We start from the raw sequence: 12462 nt of genomic DNA, 5'->3' as shown, positions 1-12462 counted from the left end.
TTTTTTGATAAATTAATTATTTTAAAAAATATTTATTTATTAAATAAGCTTCTTAAATTCAGTAAAATGATGCTTAGATGAAAGTAGAAAAATAATAATCATAAATGGTATCTCACACTAATTATCTTCTTCTTATTCACAATTAACAAACGATAATAAGGAAAATTTTGTTTTAACTCTATATTTCTTGAGACATTATTGATGTAAGTTAACATTTTATTAATTTTAATTTTAAAAATATATTTAAACGTCTATAAATTGATGTGACTATTACAAAGATTTATTATCATTATTCTAGAAATATAAAGATACTTGAAGAAAGAAAATCTTTTTATTTGATTGGGTAGATATTAACTAGCTATTGTATTATTTTCTTAAGATATTTAAATTGGGAAATGAATTTAAAATATCAAATATTATTGATTATTATGTTTTAAGAACATTCTGAGATTAAAATTTTGCGAATTTGATTTCTCTTTATTTTTATTTTTCATTGTTCTTAACCTTATTTAATTAAAGATACATGACATACAGAAAAATTAATGACTAAATTTAATTGGCTAGCAAATTTTAATTATAATTTAGATAATTTATACTTTATGAGAAAATACAATTGAGTAGAAGAGAATCAAATTTGTTTTTACTAAAAATATAGCAGAAACATAACATTTATGTATGATGACAACCTACATCGTGATTATTTTGAAAATTACAGCTTTGCAATTTTGTATCTTTCTACGATATTTGCTTTATGAAAGTAGTTTCATCAACCTAGCATTTTTCATTTTTTTTTAAAAAAGGAAGGCATGTATGTAAATATTTATTTTACTTTTAAAAATAGTATTTAAAAAATGTTTTCATTCTTTTATTTCAAGCAAGTAAGTTTAACAACATAATTATTTAATTAAAAAAAGTTATCTTGTGTTTGAACCTTTTTTCCACCTTTTTACATTCATTTATTATTTTCTCCTTTTTTTTTGTTGATTTATTATTGTTCTTTATTGTTCTTGTCTTTCTTTAATTTGATTAAAATGTTTTGTATTTAAAATAAATCAATTCCAATATTAGAAAAGGCGAAAAGGTCAAATAAAATATTAAAATAAAAGTACATATTTTAAAAAATATAAAACTATTTTTTTAAATATACACGTAATTTTTTTTAAAAAATAATTAAAGGTCATAAGATAAAAATTTAATAAAAGTGAAAAAAAATTGAAGTGAGGAAAGAAATAATATTCTATAAAGAAAGAAATGAAAATGATTAAATATATAAAAGTTTCAATGTCAAAAATTATGTAAAATAATTAATTGTCAAATCAATTAAAAATGATATGTGCCTATCAATTTACATGGGAATTTTAGTTACACGTGACCAATTTCTATTGGTCAATGCCGCTTCAAAAAGGTTTTTATGTGTTTAATCACGCTAGGTGCACATATCACAAGAAGTGTACAGAGTGCATAAAATAAGCTTAATGATAATTTCTAGAATTTTTTTTAATGATAATGAGATCTAAGTTAAATTAAGACGTGTCGTTAAAAATTTGATCATAATTTAAAAAGAATTTCATGTCTTAATGTTGAAGAATGACAAAGTTTCACATCGATTATTAGTGAGATGGATGGACTCCTTACAAGACTTGGACAATCCTCCTCCCTTTGACTTAACTTTTGAGGCGTGAGTTAAACCTAATACCTGATTTTAAACTTGACCCTTTTAGATTTTAGTGATCACACATTTCATATTTAACTTTAATAAAGTTAAAAATATTTAAAATTCAAGTTAAGCTGATCAATAAATATTTATCAATTAATATCCAAGTATACATAAAACTCAAGTTATTTTGGTCAATAAAAATTCATTAATTATTTTCAAATGATATTTGATCCATGTCAAGCAGTCATAGTAAGCAGATACCTCAACCTTGCTCCCATCTATATTATATTTACTCATTCTTTTGCCTTTTTTCCTTCGCAGCTAGACTTGTTTTCTAACTAATAAATCTCCTTTAATTAATTTATTTCTTTCCCATGGCTTCCAACAAGAAGTATTTTGTTATGAATTTCCGTCCGCAATTATTTGTTTTTTTTAATAAACAAACCTAGAAAAAGAATTATGATTAATATAATAAATTTATCATTTTATCTCTATTAATTATAAAGTGGATAAATTAAAAATTAAGATAAAATACGCCAATTTTTTTTATTTCATACCTAAACTATGGAGAGTCTGAATTTCATAGTCAAATTATCATTTCTTAGTTTGAAAAACACACCTCACTGTGTTGTGTAGCATACTCTCTCTTTCATTTGAAAAACCTTGACACATGACATTTCACATGCATAAAATATTATACTTTCACAAAATTATACAATAAACTATTGATATTAATTAAAAAAATTAAAGATTGAAGTACTACAAAGGAAGAAGGGTTTTAAAAAAAAAATTTCAATTGTGTTTCTTACCCCACTTCACCATCTCCCTTTTTTTTTTTAATTTTATGAAAAAAATCATACTTCCGGCTCCCCCCTCTTTCCCCACCCACCAAAAAAAATAAAAATATCCATCCAAAACCAAAAAAAGTTGATATTATTTTATTTTTAAAAAAAAATTCTACCATATCATATTGAAACCTACACTCCTAATTTTTATTTTATTTTATATTTTTCTCATTTTGTGTTAGATATGTACATATATTTTTAGGAGTTTTTTTCTACTTTTGTATCAAATATATCATAAAAAAAATTGTTATAAGAAAATTTTTGCGGTAACAAGTAAAAATATTTTTTATATGTATATATCTGACGCAAAACGAGAAAAAAATTTGAAAGCATAGGGTTAGGTGAAACGGGTAGAATTATTTTTACAAAAATAAAAAAGAATCTCTAAATTAATATTTGAAAGAGGGGGTGGGGGTGATAAAAGGGAGGGTGTATTACACACCATCGTGAGAGTATTATAAAATAGAGATGTGTGTTTCTCAAATTAATAAGTGATAGTTTAGGTATGAAACTCACACTCTCAATAGTTTAGGTATGACACTCAAAAAAGGGGATAGGTTAGAGGTGTTTTTTAGTACTTATCTCTTAAAAGATTAAGATTTTCAAGAAATTTTACTTTTTTTAAAAATATTAATTGAGAATATAATAGGTTAAAAATAAATTGTCTGTTCTTGATTTGTCAAAAATAAACAAAAAAAAATAAAAAATGAATAAGTAATTAGAAACATGTGCAGTATTTTGAGAGTATATATGCATGACTATGTTGCTTGATAATGGCAAAGTACTTGATGATCAATTGGTGCTCCTTGAAGCCCTTCTCTATTTTTCATTGGAGATGCTCCTTGAATCGTTGCATCTTTCATCTAATATTAATTTGACATAATATTTAAGAAAATAAAAGATATTTTTGATCGACAATTTTAAATTATAGATATATATAATTTCAATATGCTTTTCAATTTTATAATTTTAAGGGATAAGGCCCAAGTACCTCCTCAACCTATGCCTGAAATCTCAGAGACACACTTATACTATACTAAGGTCCTATTACCCCCCTGAACTTATTTTATTAATAATTTTTTACCCCTTTTCGATCTACGTGTCACTATCTTGTGGGCCCAACGATGGTTGACTTTTTTTTCAAACTAGTGCCACGTAGGCTAAAAAGGGGTAGAAAATTACCTGTAAAATAAGTTCAGGGGGGTAATAGGACCTTAATATAGTATAAGTGTGTCTCTGGGATTTCGGGCATAGATTGAGGGGGTACTTATGCATTATCCCTAATTTTAATTATGTAATGTGACAGCAAAAAATTTTCTATGAAAATTTCAATAGCAATGGCAAGCAACATAGATGAAAGATGCAAGGATTCAAGGAGCATCTCCAATTTAAAACTTTATATAAACTTTTTGTTGCTTTGTTCCTTGAAACTTTATATATAATTATTTATACAAATTTAATATTTGAATTTTTTGACTTTGAGATGTCAAAAAATCAATTGACCATTCGAATTATTGGGTTTTGGGATTTATTATTTATAAATTTTTATGTCAAAATTATTCAATTAACCTTTATAAAATTTAAGTCAAAATTATTTAACTAACCTCATATGTACACATAGTTATATAATTGATATAAGTAAATAATTATGTATAAAAATGATCAAATCAGTCCATAAAATTATTTATGACTTGATTAACACATTTAGATTTGAACGAGTTACTGATCTTCTTTATTTCAGTAGATCAAATCATTTTAATTGATACACAACTCAAATTGATTCAGGTAAAACTTTATCTAAATACTTTAATAAAGATTTTTTAAAATTTCATGACAAGTTATTTACGGAACAAGAAATTATTAGGTGCTTATACTAATTATAAGAAAACAAATAAAGAATTTGATTAGATAAAAAATGAGCGAATTGAGCTATAACTTGATCTTTAGCTCATTTTGATCTAAATAAATTCTAAGTCAATTAAATTCATTTTGTCCATTTTAACACATTCAAATCTAGTCCTACCTCCTAGAGTAAATCTAGAGACATGACAATTATTAACTACTCGAAAAGTTGCTCAAAATAGTTCTTCAAATTTGGGATACAAATTATGATAATTCTTTATAAAACCAGCCAAAGTATTTCTTTTTCTAATCAACTAACATGCAATGATATAATAGTTCATATTATGAGGTTAGATTTATTTGTCGTAGTAGTTAAATCACTTAACTGAATTAATATATAGATAGCTAATTAATTTTAAAATAAAATTTGAAAATAAATATATACAAAACAAATGAGTAAATTGCATTTTAGCATGTTTTTTCTTCTAGTAATATATATTTAATTCTAATATTTTATGATTTGCAATTTAACCTCTTCATTTTCTTCCATATTATTTTCTTTTAAAAATAATCCACATGGAAAAAATTGAAAAACAAATTTTAAGAAACTCCATTGAGAAAAAATTAAAAAGCTTCTTGTTATTGATTTTAGTGGACTGATTTTCCTTAAGACTACTAACAAAGAGCTTTCCAATTGATTTTTATTTTTTGAAAGTTATTTTCCCTTAATTTGGTTTTATAAGGTAAGTGATTGAATATGAAATTTTAAAGAAAAATTGAGATATTTTTTTTTTAAATTTTAGATGTATTATAATATTCATATGATAATGTTATTAAAGGCTAAATAAGAAGTATAAAATTATATATAAATTTTATATATATTTATACTTTTTAAGTTTTATACATTAAAATATTATATATACATTTTTAAAGTAACATCCGTTAAAACAACGCCCACCAATTGCATTGGAAGAAGGTCACTATTTTTTTATTGAGCATTTCTTAATTATATGTGTGTTTTTAATGGTATATTGTGTTGTGCGAAGAGATAAAATAGGAAAAGAATCAACCCTATTTTATGTGAATTTGGATGCCAACTCATGAACATAGAAAATAATTTTTATTAATTAATTCCGTTTTTTACTAAGTATTAAATATGTCATTCTTTTTCATTAAAGAAAATATAAATTAGCTACAGAGTTTTTCAGTAAATTCTGATTAATCCATAACAAAATAGTTTCTAACCAGTCTTATAAATACTCTGATTGAATTAATTTCATATATGAATTTACTAAACAAGTACTTGATAATGCCGAAACAGAAAGTAAATGACATTTGATCATGCAATGCATTCCTAGTTAGCAAACACCTCAATCTTCCTCCCACCTATATTATCTACTAACCATTTTGCCTATTTTCCTTCACCGCTAGACTAGTTTCCTAGCTAATTCTCCTTCAATAAATTGATCTCTTTCTTATGGCTTCTAACAACAACAAGCAAATCTTGTGAAATATCTTGAGTGTAGGCATAATTATGCGGCTAGATCTAATGGTTATGTACTTGATGGTTGTGGTGAATTTTGTCCAACTGGTGCCCCTGAAACCCTTGAATCCTTCATCTATGCTGCTTGTCATTGTCATCAAAATTTTCATAAAAAAGTTGAGGTGGAGCTAGAGGAAAGGGTGGAGAGTCCTGTCATTTCTATTAATCCTAGCCACGGTACTTGTTAAAATTACAAAGATCAATTATATTTTTTTTCAACACATATATCTCTCACTTGTTGATTTGATTTTTTTTCATATGTCAAATGTGATTCATCATATCATCACCTGTAGAAATATGAGCTCTCTCTTTTTTAGCAGAATCTTTAAATTTTATTTACCGTCAACTTAAAGATTATAGAATTACACATCTAAAGGCAATATTTTGTTTACTAAACTAAAAGGGAAGAAAATTGATTGTTTTTTGTTCCTTTCTTACTTAAAATGTCAAATGAATTTTTAGATCTAGAATTTATAGTTTTTTATAGGTAATTAATTATAGATTCAACTATAATAACAGATACTCCCCTTGTTATCATTGATGATCTATCATCACAATACATAGTGAGACCTAGGGCCAACTTTGTGAAACGTCTAAGAAGAACAACATTGATATGGAGACAAAGATGGAAATGGATGGAGAAAAGATAAAAGTAAGGAAGTTGAAAAGAAAGTACAATGTTTGTTCATCTTCTTCAAAGAGAATGAGGTTGAATCCTTAAGAGAGGATTTGAATTTTTGCAAACGAGATCATGAGATGGAAATGGATAAAGAGCAATAAACAAGCTATCCCCTTTTGTGATGAAATTGACATCACTCCCAAATTTCTTGAAGAATTGGATTAACAACACCAGACACAGAATTAGGCCCTTAGAAAAAAAGGATATCTAAGGAATAAGAATTAGTTGCTTAAAATAAGTCTTTGTTCTCTACTTATTTAATATTTTGGTTTCTTTTTTCTCATGTCTTTGATCCATAGAATTTAATAATATAAATCATTAAGTTTTCTTCTTTAATTTTTTTAATTAATTTTTTTATTTGTTCTTTTACAATAATTTAGGTCTTAATTTCCACATGACATCACATGTTTCAGATAGCAGGGATACATAGATTTCGTCTTAATTTGTCCAGACATTACACGTTTAAACTAGCATAATGAGTATATATATATATTAAACATTTTAACTATTTAAAGGTGAATTATTAATTTATTAAAACTAACATGACAAAAAAAAAATATAAACATACGTGTAAAAAGACATCAACATTTGTTTATCTCAAACTCTACCATCCTTCTCATGTTCACACCGCACTCATTATCATCTTCTTCTTCATTCTTTAGTTTTCATCACAATTCTTTATTTTTTATCACAGCTTCAAAATACACTTTCTCTTATTATTCGAAATGAGATTAAATTTCTTAAGATTAATCAAATAATTGGAAAAAAAAATAATTCAATTTATTTTTCTAAGCTTGAAATTTTTGAAGTTATGATGTTTAGACATAAAAAATCTAGACGATGATTAGAGAGGGGGTTGGCCTATCAACGTCATGTCAAAATTCTTATTTTCGATGAATCTTCTAGTGTTTCATTAAAATAAAGACACGTATTTAAATTCAGTTCAGGCTTTGTTTTCCTCCATTTTGAAGCTTGATATTCTTCAAAGAAGATTAAGTCTAGCTAGCTGAAATTCATAACAAATTGAATTTTATTTCAATAAAGTTGATGAGGAAATCAACATCTTTTATAAGCAGTCTTGTTCTCTCTATTTGGGTTTTTAGTAGCATCTTTTTGTTTTCAATTGTAACGTTTATTTATCTTTGAACACACAATAACCAATTAAATATAGTATAGCTTTTTATAATTTGGAAAAAATTGTTTTGACTTTTGTTAGAGGAATTTTACAGTTTTTTATTTGGTGGTGATGACAATTATACGAGTTTTGTTGTGCTTGGTGATAGGTGGCAAAAATTAGAAAACGAATAGAATATGATAAGGAAGGAAACATGAATATTGATAATAGTAATGATAATATTTGATATAGGTAACAAAAAAGAAATAAAATTAAAAATGATATAGCGAAATTGTTCACATTGTGTCTCTTTTTAATTTCTGAAAATTGATATTTGTCAAATTGAACTATATCCTTTACTTCTCATAAAAGTTGTTGGCAAGAAAAACAAAATGTGCTATGTATACTTGAAGATGTATGATTAGCAAATAGAAATTTGTTACTCCATTTTTTTTTTTTAACATCATTTGTAGAAATAATAATTTGTTTTTTTTAGGTTATGATACTTTTAGATATAGAAATTATAATTTTATATAAATATTTTAGTTATTTCTCCAACACAACGTTAGACATAATCATGTTATCATTGATGATCCAATACCATAATACATAGTAAGATCTTCAACTGAACTTAATAAAACGTTTGAGAAGATCAAAGTGACGTGAAGAAAGAAAGTAAATGGAGATGAAAAGAAAATAGATAAAAATATGGGGACCAATGTTGTTCGTCTTCTTCAGTGTGAATTGGGGTGGATCCCTATGAAAGAGAAAGAATCAAACTTCTTCAAACGAGATGGTAGGGATGGAAATGGACAGAAATGTCAAAAGAAATTTTTTAAAAAATATAATATAATATGTGTGAGTTTTGACAACAATTAAATATAAAAAATTATTTTTATAAAAGATTGATTCACCCAAGCATTTAAACTTAAAATCATCTAGTATATATATAAGAATTATATATCCACACAAATCAATATTTCATATATAATATATATATATAGAATTACTACATAGTACTCCAATTCAAAGAAATATATATATATATATATATATATATATATATATATTATTTCGTTAATTTCAATCTTTAGTTAATTATGATAAATAAATGATTGTGAGACAATTATTTAACGATGAAAATATAATTATCGTTATATTATATATTAGCTATAATAATAAATATGAGTATTCATATTCAACACTTTATGTAAAAATTGTTAAAGGTTTTAGCTACCCTGGATGCAATAATATTAATTCAATTATCACTATATATTTTTGTGGTTATAAATCTTATTGCTAAGATGAAAATTTTGTTGTCGCTACTTATCTATTTCGTTAAAGTGGTTATTCATACTGAAATCCACAAATTTAATTGCTAAGTCATTAATATTTATTTCCGAGAATCATTTATGAAAATAAAAATAAATTCCAAATTTTTCTCTATATTTTGAAAAATGTACGATGATCTATTATATTTAAGTTTGTTTTCCTATGTTCTAATAAGTGAACGTTTTTCTTGCTATTATTTTCACAAATAAAGAAAAAAGAGTAGTCAAATGTATCTTTAGTTGTTTTATATTCAAGTTTAGCTTGGTAAAGAATTAGACTTGCTTTTAGCAGTAATTGGTATGATTAACTAAATAAAAGATAAGTTTTCTTCAACAATTTGAACTTTTAAATGAAATATTCACTAAATTAAGTTATCCATAAAAAAAACTTTAATTCCTAATATATATTGAAATCATATCAGTAAATTTTATATATGATCAATTAGTATGAACTTAATCTTATCTTTAAATTAAATTTGTAAATCAATATAAATAGCATATTGAATTAAATATTTTTTTACGGACGATTGAGTCATTCAATGTGAAATCATGATTCGATATTGAAATATTCAAAGGTGCTTTGTCGATTAAATCACATATCATTTTTTTATAATAAATTATTTGTGATTACAAACTTCCAAATCTGCATAATTTTATAAAGATAAAATGGTCAATAGTATAGTAATAATAGTTAGTTATTCTTTAATATAATTATATCACATTGACATGGTAGAATAATCTGTTCACAGAAAGCATGAGTCTTTTTTCACAAAATTCAAAATGATGGTTTACAAAATATAAACGTATAGGTCAAGTATTAGAATTTTTTTTAAAAATGAAATCATAATTTGAAATTCAAGAATCATATCGTATATCCAAATACAAGCTTAGAATAAAGGGTCATACGAGAAATATAGTTTCACTTCTAGTTTGAATATTCATTTTTATTTACTAACTATTTGTTTCATATGTGAATTTTAAAATTCATGATTCATATCATTACTTTTAAAATCGTTTATATCTTATATAATAATTATTTTTACCGACATAAAATTATTATTACTTTAAATCAATTCATGCTCTACCATTTACATTAGCCAAATTCATTATCTTTATCAATTTATATACCAATCAAATAGACAAACAAGTGGCTCAAAGTAACAATGATCGTTCGCCTTCTCGATCGTATAATCGAGAAATGCAAGTTCAACGTGAGGAGAATGTTTATAGTATGTGGGAGAATTATATTAAATATTAGACACTACCACTTATATTTAGTTTTTATACAGAATTAAAGTTTGATTAATAAATATTTTAATATTTTAGAATAGCTTTGTGATAGTATATCATGTTATTTTATAAAATTTTGCTTGACTAATAAGATTGTATAAAAAAATTGAGACAATTTTGATAATTTTATAAGTTATGGGTTTTATGATTCTGACAAATAAAACATCAATTTCATCTCATAATTTCATATCATGATTTTAAGTCATTATTTCATGTCACATGACCAAATTGGACCTAAATATCCACATTAAATTAATAAATACATAACATGTCAGTACACAAATATTTTCTCGTCATATATATATATATATATATATATATATATATATATATATATATACTTTTTCAAATCATTATTATAACTATATATATTCAAATGTTGTGTAAAAGGTGTTTTTAATGCAATATCACTTCAAGTAAATTTCCTTTAACATAGATAATCTCATTACAAGTATTGTAAATAGGAAATTAATAAGTGTTGAAAATTAGAGAATTACTCACACTATTAAAGATTGTTTAACTCAAATCAAAAGGCAAAAACTAAAACTTCACCCTTTTAAGTCTTTAGCCCCCCCAAAAAATGGCAAGCAATTCAAGCTCAAATCCAAATGGTGATATGACGATAAAATATGGTATATGCCTAAAAAATCATGCTACTAAGTTTGGTGACTATTCGGTTGATGGATGTCGTGAATTTGTGAAGAAGGGTGATGATGGAACTAAAGAAGAATTTATTTGTGCTAATTGTGGGTGTTTTAGGGGGTTTCATCGCATGAATAGTCAGCCATTGTTTCGTCCTCCAATACTTCGATCTCGCTTCATTCACCCACATGTTATTCCACCTGGTGGTTGAAACGCACCATTAATTTTCATCCTTTCACGGCTCGAGTTATGCCAGTTCAGTACATCAGGAGGCCTGTTTTCTACTAATCTATGATCTATGATCTGATAAATCTTCAAGTCATAAAAATGTTCTGTGTAATCCTTGTTGGGGTCATTACTAAGAATGAGTATGAACTAAGATGCCAATTTTTATTTTATTAGCATAAATTTATGGTAATAAATTTCTATTATGTCTTTTACATTAGAAAAGGGAAGGAAGAATTTATGTTGAATTCATTTTAATGAATTGTGTAAGTCTAATTTTCATATGGTTATCTAGATGCTTGATGAAATAGAATTGCGATTTGTTTGATAAATTGTTTCTTGCAATATTACAGTAAGTAAAAGATAGTAAATGTATACATCTGATTGTCAAACGCTTATATCTTATCATTTATTAACTTTGTCTTTTATTAATTAAATTTTTTATTTATTGCAAAAATTAACTTATAATTCAAGTACTTAACAAAGTATAAATTTTATATTCTAATCTTGTGAGTTGGTTGTTTAATTATTTAAATATTTTTATTTTGTAAAAAATGTATTTATTTCACATGAAAGTCATGCTTTTATTTCTTCAACTGAAAAAATAATAATAAAATAGCATGTTCATCTTTTGTCAACTTAAATAGATTTTTATTTAAAAACAAACAAAATAATACCAATTTTTCTTTAAAAAATGCCGAGTAAATTAAATACACAAAAACATAATAGGTGAGATTTTTCAATTATTTTACGACCTTTCTTGGTTTAATAAAAAAATGCACACATAATGTATTTAAGAACTTAAATTAGAATACATTAATATACAATTCTTTTGTTGACAAAACACGTTTTAAATTTATAAAAGATTGATTTGTCCAAGCAGTCAAATTCTGGGAATGGAGGTTTCTCGGACAGGCAGCGGCTTGTTTCTTCATTAGTCAAAATATGCTCGAGATCTGTTGCAGAAAGCTGGACTGGAAAAATGCACCAGTCAACCAACACCGATGGCAGTCTCTTCGTCTACGAATGGAGCCGACACCCCCTTTGCCGATATCACCCACTTCCGCAGCCTCATTGGGGCTCTACAGTATCTGGCCATTACCCGTCCTGACATCCAGTTTGCTGTCAACCGAGTTGCTCAGCGCATGCATCAACCAAGTGAACATGATTACCATTGTCTAAAACGCATTCTCAGGTACATTTTTGGCACTCTTGGTCGTGGTTTACTCATTCGACCCGGGGACTTGGAGCTTCGGGGTTTCTCAGATTCAGATTGGGCGAATGATAAAAATGA

General features: G+C 25.7%; 1 pseudogene; it reads left to right on the top strand.

Annotated features, from left to right (window-relative positions):
• The first annotated feature begins 1389 nt into the window (after positions 1-1389).
• Positions 1390-6777, top strand: LOC107025834 (annotated as a pseudogene).
• The last annotated feature ends 5685 nt before the right edge of the window (positions 6778-12462 follow it).

The sequence above is a fragment of the Solanum pennellii genome, chromosome 1 (assembly GCF_001406875.1).
Source record: "Solanum pennellii chromosome 1, SPENNV200".
NCBI lineage: Eukaryota > Viridiplantae > Streptophyta > Magnoliopsida > Solanales > Solanaceae > Solanum > Solanum pennellii.
The sequence above is the reverse complement of the archived record's forward strand: the minus strand, read 5'-3'. Positions and strand labels throughout refer to the sequence as shown.